The sequence below is a fragment of the Triticum dicoccoides genome, chromosome 5A, assembly GCF_002162155.2.
Source record: "Triticum dicoccoides isolate Atlit2015 ecotype Zavitan chromosome 5A, WEW_v2.0, whole genome shotgun sequence".
In the NCBI taxonomy this organism is placed as follows: Eukaryota; Viridiplantae; Streptophyta; class Magnoliopsida; order Poales; family Poaceae; genus Triticum; species Triticum dicoccoides.
In genome coordinates this window covers 30,399,364-30,409,696 of record NC_041388.1, presented here as the reverse complement: position 1 = coordinate 30,409,696, position 10,333 = coordinate 30,399,364, and the positions used below count along the sequence as shown (strand labels likewise).

Below are 10,333 nucleotides of genomic sequence, written 5' to 3'. Positions count from 1 at the left end.
TCAGTTGTTCGACGGACAGAGGCAGAACCGAGCCCTCACACAACTCCCGCAACTCAGACATGATCTGCAGCACTGGAGTCACAACCACATCATTGCCCAGTCCCTCAGAGGCTGACAACGGCGAATGGGCTCTAGCACGAGGGGAGAAACGACCATGAAGCTCGGCACCCAACTCGACCTCGAAGTTGTCAACAGGCACAACCAAAGGACGCAAGACATGATCAGACCACAACACTGGCGGCGCCATGGAGCGCTCACCAAGTGCAGCCTCAACACGGACCATGAAGCTCTCCATCCGCAACATCCAACCTTGCATGGAGTCAATGACATCACGCAGAGGCTGAACCGTCTCCTGAAGCTGGAGGGAAGTCATACCAAGGAGCTCAGAGTGCAGCAGCTTGGTCTGCTGCTCCAAGGCAGGTCGTACTGGGAAATCCGCCGAGGCCATAGAACCAGCAGGACCAGCAACGATCGATGCCCAAGAATCATGGCAAAATGTCTTCGAGAGGTGCGAGGCTTCTTTCTGGACCTTGCGAGAAGCTAGAGCTTGTTGGTGCCCGGGGAGGCGTGGCAACGGTGACATGGTAGGGCTTCCCAAAAAGCTGAGGGGACGCCAGGCATTGCGGCACTCACGCGCTCGATGACCATTCTCAAGGCACTGAGAACACCTAAAAGGATCTCGACAAACCGCTGCACGGTGACCAGGAAGGAGGCATCTGCAACATCTACCCCGAAGCCAAGCAGGAACAGGACGGGGAGCCAATGCAGGGACCAGACAGTCCAGACGTTGCATGTTGCACCGCGGCAGCACCTCCTGCCAATCTCCACACGCATCCGCATCACACGTCACACCCGACCGAGTAGCCGGAGCAGAGGATTTGGCAGCCGGCAGCGGCGTCCGCAGGGCTATTTCATCATCATCCTCGTCTTCTTCGTCATCGGTAAGGGAGCTCCACGAAACAGATCGCTCCGGGTCCAGACTCGGTGCAGTGCCGGCAGGTGTTGATGACGGCATCACTTCCACAGCAGTCGTGGGCGATGTAGCACAGCAAGCAGCAGTCATGGACGGCGCTTCAGCAGTAGCAGCTGGTGGTGACGGTGGGGCTTCCACAGGGACCAAGAACGACGTAGCAGCGCCGGTAGTAGACAGGGACGGCACGCCCACATCAACAGTCGGGGTCGGGGTTGACTGCACGGCGCAGGACGGGAGACACCCAAGCCGCGGCGGCGGCTGGGACCCAAGCCCGCCATCCATCAGGCCAGGGGCACGGGGATCAGGAGCAGCACACGCCACGCCCAGGGTGGACAGTGCGGCGTTGCCGGGCAGGGGAGGATGCGCCGCGGGAGATGCAGCCACACTCGGCCTCGGCGGGAGCCCAGAGCCGGCGCGGGACAAGCGACCACCAGCTGCGAGGGCGGCCTTGCGGGAGGCAAGAGCAGCCGCGGCCATCGCGGCGGCAGCAGATGAGGCGGCCAATGGAGTCGGAGATGACGACACGGACGCGAGCGCCATGGGCATCATCTTGAGTGCCTGGAGGGGAGAAGGAGCGCAGCCGAGAAAGGACGCGGAGACTAGCCCGGATCTGGTCTCGGCGCTTGAAATGGCGGCCGGAGGACGGAGGGAGAAGATCAAGCCGGCGCCGCCGGCCGCAGGCGCTGGGTCGCAGGAGCCATGGTCGCGAATCTCGGATCAAGAAGATCGAGGTTTCCAGCTCTAACTTCATTTCAAACTCCAACGCAAAAGCGCAATGCTGTCAGCTAGTCACGTACGTAGCCGACTAGCCGTGTGTGACCGGTACTGCTCGTAGTGCTCGATGTGGCGTGTTGTCGGGTTCCTGGAAAAGGTCCAGGATGGGCCTACATTTCGCATACGTCCTTTTGCTTCCAGAATGTATGTACCATGAACATGCGCACACTAAGGGCCTGTTTGGTTTCAATAAGTCACCCGACTTATAAGTCAGGTGACTTAAAACCAGTGACTTATAAGTCACGCCCGTTTGGTTGTCACCTGACTTATAAGTCACCTGACACACCTACCCACACCAATCAACATCATGCAGATGGTAGGACCCACGTAAAAGGGGGTGACTTATAAGTTTTAAGTTGGGGTGGAGCAACTTATGACTTATAAGTTGGGGTGACTTATAAGTCGGGTCTGTTTGGCAAAATAAGTCACTTTTTTCACTTTTCGACTTATAAGTTGGTGACTTATTTGGAACCAAACAGGGCCTAACAATAGCTGGCGTAGACGTTTTGTCTGCTTCATTGGTTTGATATAACACATGCCGTGTTTGCTGCTTATTTTGCCCTTAAGATTCGGTCACACCTTACATTTGCTAGCGATTGCACTTATCCATACGTACTTTAGTCAACCTTTTTAACACATGATCGTGGTCAATGAAATCCACTAATATCATATAGTTGACCAGTTTGGATTAAGTTAGCTGCCTGTTAAGCAGCTAGGTTTAATTAGTATAGTAATTGAGCTTATCCTGTGTGGGTGTTGGGGGGGGGGGTTAGTTCGGATGCCATATATATTTTGTACTCGCTTGTTGTTGAAGGGCTTTAACCACTTACCTGAATAAGAATTTAATTAGTTGCCATTCATTAGGATGGAGCTTTAAGATGTTCTTATGTCATCCTCTAGGAGATCGACTGAATCTTGTCGGGCCTGCTCTGCTTCCGCTTCGGAGAAGAGTTCAACTCGGGGTGCATTGTGGAGCAAGTCACTTGGCAGAACAACTTCGGCTCCATAAACTAAGAAGAAAGGAGTTCTTCCAGTCGACCGATTAGGAGTTGTCCTTAAGCCCCACAGAACTGACGAAAGTTCATCAACCCAAGCACCTGCCGCGTGTTTGAGATCACGCATCAGTCGGGGTTTCAGTCCTTTGAGAATTAGGCCATTGGCTCTTTCTGCTTGTCTGTTCGACTGCGGGTGAGCGACAGAAGCATAGTCGACTCGAGTGCCCTGAGAGGCGCAGAAAGCTCTGAACTCATCGGAATCGAAGTTCGACCCGTTGTCCGTGATGATGTTGTGTGGGACTCCATATCTGAATGTCAATGCCCTGATAAAACTGACAGCGGTGCTAGCATCACGGTTCTTGATAGGTTTGGCTTCGATCCATTTGGTAAACTTGTCGACTGCAACGAGCACGTGAGTGAAGCCGCTTTTGCCGGTTCTCAGCGGTCCAACCATATCCAGTCCCCAAACAGCGAAGGGCCAGACGAGGGGGATGGTCTTCAGGACTAACGCTGACTTGTGAGACATATCGGAGTAAAATTGACAGCCTTCATATCTGTCGACTATATCTTTCGCCATGTAATTTGCTCGTGGCCAATAGAATCCAGCTCGGTATGCTTTAGCCACGATGGTCCGAGAGGACGCATGGTGACCACAGGTCCCCGAGTGGGTGTCATTGAGGATCATTCGACCTTCTTCTGGTGTTATGCACTTCTGACCGACTCCAGTCACACTTTCCCTGAATAGCTGCCCTCTTATCACAGTAAAAGCTTTGGATCGACGGACGATCTGTCGAGCTTCTTCTTCATCCTCTGGGAGCTTTTTCCTGAGGATGTACGCAATGTAGGGCAACGTTCAGTCGGGAGTAATGGCCAGAACCTCCATGATCAGGTCGACCACAGCTGGGACCTCGATTTCAGTCGGATCCATGGCGCTCTTGGGTTGCGAGGTCTCTTTAGTGAAAGGGTCTTCCTGAACTGTCGCCGTGTGAATATGCTCCAAGAACACATTGCTGGGAATGGCTTCTCTCTTGGAACCTATCTTTGCCAATTCATCGGTTGCTTGATTTTTCAATTGGGGGACGTGGTGGAGTTCTAACCCCTCGAACTTCTTCTCAAGCTTTCTCACCGCGTTGCAGTAACCAGTCATGGCTGTACTTCTGACGTCTCACTCCTTTATCACTTGATTAACCACCAAATCTGAGTCGCCATAGACCATGAGGCGACGGACGCCGAGTGAGATGGCCATGCGCAACCCATACAGAAGTGCTTCATATTCTGCTTCATTGTTGGAGGAATCAAAGTGAATCTGGAGGACATATCTGAGCTTGTCTCCTCGGGAGGATACCAGAACTACTCTAGCACCAGAACAGGGCTCTTCAGTGAAAGGGTCTTCCTGAACTGTCGGCGTGTGAATATACTTCAAGAACACATTGCTGGGAATGACTTCTCTCTTGGAACCTATCTTTGCCAATTCATCGGCTGCTTGATTTTTCAATCGGGGGACGTGGTGGAGTTCTAACCCCTCGAACTTCTTCTCAAGCTTTCTCACCGTGTTGCAGTAACCAGTCATGGCTGGACTTCTGACGTCCCACTCCTTCATCACTTGATTAACTACCAAATCTGAGTCGCCATAGACCATGAGGCGACGGACGCCGAGTGAGATGGCCATGCACAACCCATACAGGAGTGCTTCATATTCTGCTTCATTGTTGGAGGAATCAAAGTGAATCTGGAGGACATATCTGAGCTTGTCTCCTCGGGGGATACCAGAACTACTCCAGCACCGGAACCGTTCAACATCTTGGATCCGTCAAAGAACATGGTCCAGTACTCAGAGTGAACTTGAGTCGGCAGTTGCTGTTCGATCCACTCGGCGAGGAAATCTGCTATTGCTTGGGACTTGATAGCTTTCTTTGCCTCAAACTTGATATCCAAGGGAAGGAGTTCAATCGCCCATTTTGCCACTCGACCAGTTGCATCTCTGTTGTGCAGAATCTCTGACAATGGAGCGTCGCGTAAAAATGGTCAGCGCATAATTGAAAACATTGAACATGGATTTTTAAAATTATTCAACAAGTATTTGGAAACGATGTTCATCATCTATTTTAAAAATGTTCAACGTGTATAAAAAAATGTTAGCGTGGGTAAAAAATTAAAACATGTTTTAAATTTTTTTACATGTATTCTAAAGAAGGGTAAACAAAAATAAAAAAGAAAACGTAAAAAACTGATAAAAACTAAAAAGAAGTGGCCCAATTGAAAATCGGAGTTTGATTGGATCTAGTGCCTGAGGCAAGGCTGCGAGACTGCGAACCATACTTTACTATTTCTAGGGTTACCTAAAAAAACTATTTTTAGGGAAGCAACTCATTCTTTACTTTGGGTCTTCTTTCCTCATGAGAGCCAAAGGTCGGTAATCTTTGTTTGACACAACAGTCGTTGTTTGGCACAGGCGAACGGCTGAGCGACTAAGATGGGCCTGCCCATTTAGTAGCTACGTGATTTACAAAATGTTCAGATTTCAGAATGTTTTATAAAAATCCCGGTTTTAGCAACTTTCCAGATGGTTTTATCCCATTTTGTTTTACCTATTTTGGGATCTTCTAGATGGTTCGAGTCCGTTTTTTTCTGGTTTTTTAGCGTTTTCCTTTTTAGTTTCTTTAAAAAATGTTTGAAACAATAAAAAAATTGGAATTTCAAAAAATGCTTGGGTTTCTAAGAGACCTTCAAAAGAATGTGTTGATGATATTAAAAAAATGTATTTTTCAAAAACTATTAATGTTTTTTCTTTTCTAAGAAAATTTTACAAAATGTTCAGATTTTTATAAATATTCGTTAAACCTAATAAAAAACAAACAAAAAGGGTCGCTACAGTGAACCGACTCGCTGCCGTGCATGGATTCGCTATAGTATGCCGCTCGCGTTTTTGAAAACAATAGACATTGCGTTTTAAAAAAAAACGGGCCAAAATGTAGGATCTAAATAGACTTACAGTGGATCAAGGAACACGAAAGACGCAGCCTAGAACTAGATCCTATGAGCCAGAGAAGCCACAGTTAAACTTGTACGAATGAAACAAACAGGCTGACATATTATTTCACAAAAGGAATACTGAGCTTGGAGTTGCTTTCTGAGATGAGAGAGACCGATTCTTGGTCTTCCTCATGCATGGGAACAGAAATACAGAATCATTGGTAGAAAAGAATCGGATTGGGCACATGTTGTTTAGATTGGACTGGCTTGCTTCTGCGACACCTGCTCCTGGACTTCCTCGTCCATATCGAAGCCGTGCCATGGCAGCACCTAGATCCACTTGTTGATCTGCTTGTTCGTATACCTGGTACATCTTGCCGCCGAGGTGGATGGAGCGGAGGAATACGGTGAGCTGCCACCCCAATCTTCCATCTGCACAACACAACCAGTGGGTTCGATTGGATTTACCCTCCCCATCATCACAACACAACACAATCTAGTAGGGCGGGAGCAAAACGAAGTGCTCGGCAAAGTTGTTCCCTACCTACTACTCCCTCCGTTCGGAATTACTTGTCGTAGAAATGGATGTATCTAGATGTTCTAGATACATCCATTTCTACGACGTGTAATTTCGAACGGAGGGAGTAGATCGATAAAGCAGAGCCGGATCCAAGTATCAATTGAACAAGAACTCCTCACAATCAAGACTGATGTGTTCATGCGACTGCCAAAGAGATATATCTGTGATGAACTGAAATAACCACTCAGAGAGAGAGAGAGAGAGATCTACTCCAGTTTCAGTTTAGTAAAATAGGGCTGCGGCAAAAGCTTACCTCTTGAATTTTGTAGGGGGGAAGAGAAAAGTAGAATAGCAGGAACAAACAGACGTTGCCGGTAGAACAAGAACCTCCTCACAGTCTAAGTCGCACGCGCACCCCGCACGCGGATGAATGACTACTTCTTCTATATATAGAGATGGAGGCATGGTGAAAAGAACAAGCTAGGTAGGGGTGGAGCCGCATGGTCCATGGCCAAAGGGAAGGCCGTGTGGTGGATCGGTGAGGTGGCGCAAGTCAGGCCATCCCTCCCTGGCTTATGGGCATCTCTAGGCACACATTTATTCCGTTTATTTACAGCTCCAACGCCACAAATTAAGTGGGTGCTTCTCTTGCCGCTGCTGCCAGCCTCCTTCGTCTTTTTCAGCATTATTTATTATGTACTTATAGCTCCAACGCCATAAATTAAGTGGGTGCTCCTCTTGTCGCTGCTGTCAGCCTCCTTCATCTTTATCAGCATTATTTATTGTGTACTTATAACTCCAATTCCAATGCCACAACTACATCATTAATCAATTATAGACGCTTTGTTACTTGTAATACTACTAGTTGATGGATCGGGACTAGATTAGCGTAAAATGGAACTGATTACTAATCATGTCTACGTATCACAGGTAGACTACAACGCCGACTCCGAAGAGTTCTTCCGGCTCACTGATGACAGCCAGGATGCGTGCCGGCCCCCATCAACGACGCATGCTGCTCCGTCCTCCTCGCCGGCACCAAACCGCCAGTGGCACCTCGGAGCATAGCATTATGTGTAAAATTGAGCTATTTTTTGTGAGGACCACATAGTAACAAAATTTATATTTGTAGTTCATTTTGGAAGATTCAGATAAAACATTCTCGTTGACCATGTTGCACTAGAATTGTCGTCTTGTTTGATCTTTCCTGTTGCTTTGTCATTTCATTTCCTAGGGCTTGTATTCACTTACAATTGTACTGCGCACTAGTATTATCAGTAACTATGCAACATGGTCAATTTAACGTATATGTCGAGGCACATCATTTTAGATCCAAACAGGCCTATAGAAAAACTTGGATTACATTTGCTCACAACTGGCACTGATTGACTCAGGGGCCTGTCCGCTTATGAGAGAGCAGCTTCCCAATCTTATGATGTATGGTGTGTTTTGTCCTGAGCTTACTTTCTTTGAGTCTCCGATCGAGAGGGAAGTTACTGATGAGGTGCGCAGTATGACAACTGGGATTGTTAAAGTGACTAAAGGTGAAGTTTCTGACGTCCAGATTGTGCAGCGGCTACGGGAGCTGGCCCCGGGTGACTTCCTCTGGGAGCTAGTCAGTCTTGAGCCTAACTCCTTCAGGGTGGAGTTTCCATCGGTGGAGGATTTACAGAGGTTACTGAGCTTTGGGATGTGTAAGGTGCCAGGCACGGAGGGCATTCTGGAGTTTAATGAGTGGAAATTGACTGAGCCTCAGGGAAAACCACTAACCCAGGCCTGGTTGCGTTTTTCGGGAGCTCCACACAGACCCATGCAGGATGCCAGGGTGGTGGCTAGTCTGGCTGTTTTGGTTGGAAAGCCAGAACGTGTTGATATGGCTTTCACCAAAGCTCAGGGGGTGGCTCGCATTCTCGTCAGTATTTTGGATATTGAGTTTGTTCTGGATGTGGTGAAGTGGGCTTATCGAGGCCAGGTGTATAACATTCAGATTGAGTTCGAGGATGACAGTCTGTTTGCTGAGGCACCGGCTGCCGTCGATGTTGATATGCACGAGGGTGATGATGGCATGGGGCGCAAGGAGCCTGAGATTGTTGATCCTGGTCGACAGATCGACAGACCGGGGTCGGTGGCTAAGACCACCGGAGGGTCGACCGCGCCTACATCTTCTGTGCCGTCGACCACACTGCGATTTGGGTCCTTTGAGCCTACTTCTGCACCTCCGAGATTATGGAGTGATCGGGTGGAGTCTTCCGAGGAGCTTGAGCACTCCTTACCTATGTTGGACTTTGAGGACCTGAGCGTGGAGGGTCGGGGAGTGGAGGGAGGTTCGGAGATAGCGTTCTCGCCTCCCTCAGAGACTCCTGTGACGGCGGAGCTACAGGTGACTACGAGCTTGGTGGGGGGACTAAGGCAGGAGGCCTTGGCTCACCACCCTTCTGTCGCTCAGATCGGGTCTCCTGAGAGGGAGGTGCCCTCTTCGGGGGAGCGACCGGCGGTGGACTCTTCGTCTGAGCGCTCTGGAGTTTGTCCGGGGCAGGTGGCGCAGGCGGCGCTTCCTGTGACGGCGTTGGCCGGACCTGAGGGAGGCCGTATGGGGCAGGAGGCCACACACACTTCCCTTTCGGCTACGGTGGAGGCGGTTTCTCCTGTCGTGCTTGGCGGGAGTCTGGGGAAGGTGTTCCCGGTCCATCCCTCCTCCTCGGCTGTCGGGATGGTGGCGCCCACAGCCTTGAGGAGTGCGGCCAAGGGGGTGGTCGGCCAGGCGGCGCCGGCTCTGACTACACCCGGCCTCCTGACCGCCGGCCACGGGAGCCGTTCCTCACGGCCTACGGCGAGTGGCGCTACTCAAGAGGAGGTTATTGCATTCGGCGGAATCCCTGACCCGGTATCTGAGGGGCGACGGATGAGTTCCCGTTTCCAGGACCAACCGGAGGTTGATGACATGCAGCAAAGGTGCGCAATGAGAGCGGCCAAGCTTCGTGACATTGAGGTCTACCGGTATGTCAGTCAATTTATCCAATTCTATTTTGCATTTTTCTACGGATGAGATTATTCATAATGCAAATCAAGTAGGGGTTTCGCTAGGAAATAATAATTCTGAAATCTCCAAGTCGGTTAATGATCTTCTGGATCTGGAAGCGGAACGCGCTTTAGAAACCATTCGCAACCTAGCGGCAGTAAGACCTATGAATGATGCAGAGATTGATGCGTTGGGGGTGAGAGTACTAGACAATTTGTGTGCGGACCTTGCACCAACCTTTAATGAGTCTGATGAGGAGGAGACTAGTATAGATGTTGTGGATCATCAACCACCACAGCCCGGTTATGAGGACCGGCCGGTGGGCAATGAAAAACCTAAACGTAAGTGGAAGCGGAAGGTGTATCCAGCATCCGCAGTACGTAGAAGTGCTAGGATCCGTACGGCCAAAAAATTTCATGATGAATTATGAAAGGAATCTTTTGGAATAGCAGAGGTCTTAAGGACTTGGCTAAAAGAAGGTTTCTCGCTGAGGCGGCTCTGGAGCACCGTCTAGATTTCATTGCTCTTTCCGAAACTGGAAGAGATAATTTTGCTCCTCAGTTTCTTGCTTCTCTTGTGGGTGGTATCGATTTTGACTGGCATTGCCTTCCTCCGCGTGGACGATCGGGAGGTATCTTGCTGGGAGTGAGATGCGATTCCCTTGAGGTCCGGAGTGTTGTGATGGGCGACTTTGCGGTTAAGTTTCGGGTTAGGTCAAAAGTTGATGGGTTCGACTGGGCTTTAGTGGCGGTTTACGGAGCCGCACAACCGGAGCTTAAACCGGAATTTCTGGCGGATCTTGTTCGAATTTGTGGGTCCGAACAGCTTCCAATGCTGGTCGGGGGTGATTTCAATATCATTCGGAGGAGAGAGGAGAAGAATAATGATAACTTCGACGGGAGATGGTCGTTTATGTTCAATACCATTATTGAGAGCTTGGATCTGAGGGAGATAGAGCTTTCTGGTAGAAAGTTTACCTGGGCTAATGCTCTGCCAAACCCAACATATGAAAAGCTTGATCGTGTTCTGGCCAGTGTAGAGTGGGAGCAGAAATTCCCTCTTGTTACGGTACAAGCTTT

General features: G+C 49.5%; 1 long non-coding RNA gene across 1 annotated transcript; it reads right to left on the bottom strand.

Annotated features, from left to right (window-relative positions):
• Positions 1–5,779: 5,779 nt before the first annotated feature.
• Positions 5,780–6,736, bottom strand: LOC119296866. The gene is made up of 2 exons (XR_005145418.1): positions 6,549–6,736; positions 5,780–6,147 (listed from the first exon to the last, which is right to left on the bottom strand). It is a non-coding gene; the product is annotated as an uncharacterized LOC119296866 (long non-coding RNA).
• Between the last annotated feature and the right edge of the window lie 3,597 nt (positions 6,737–10,333).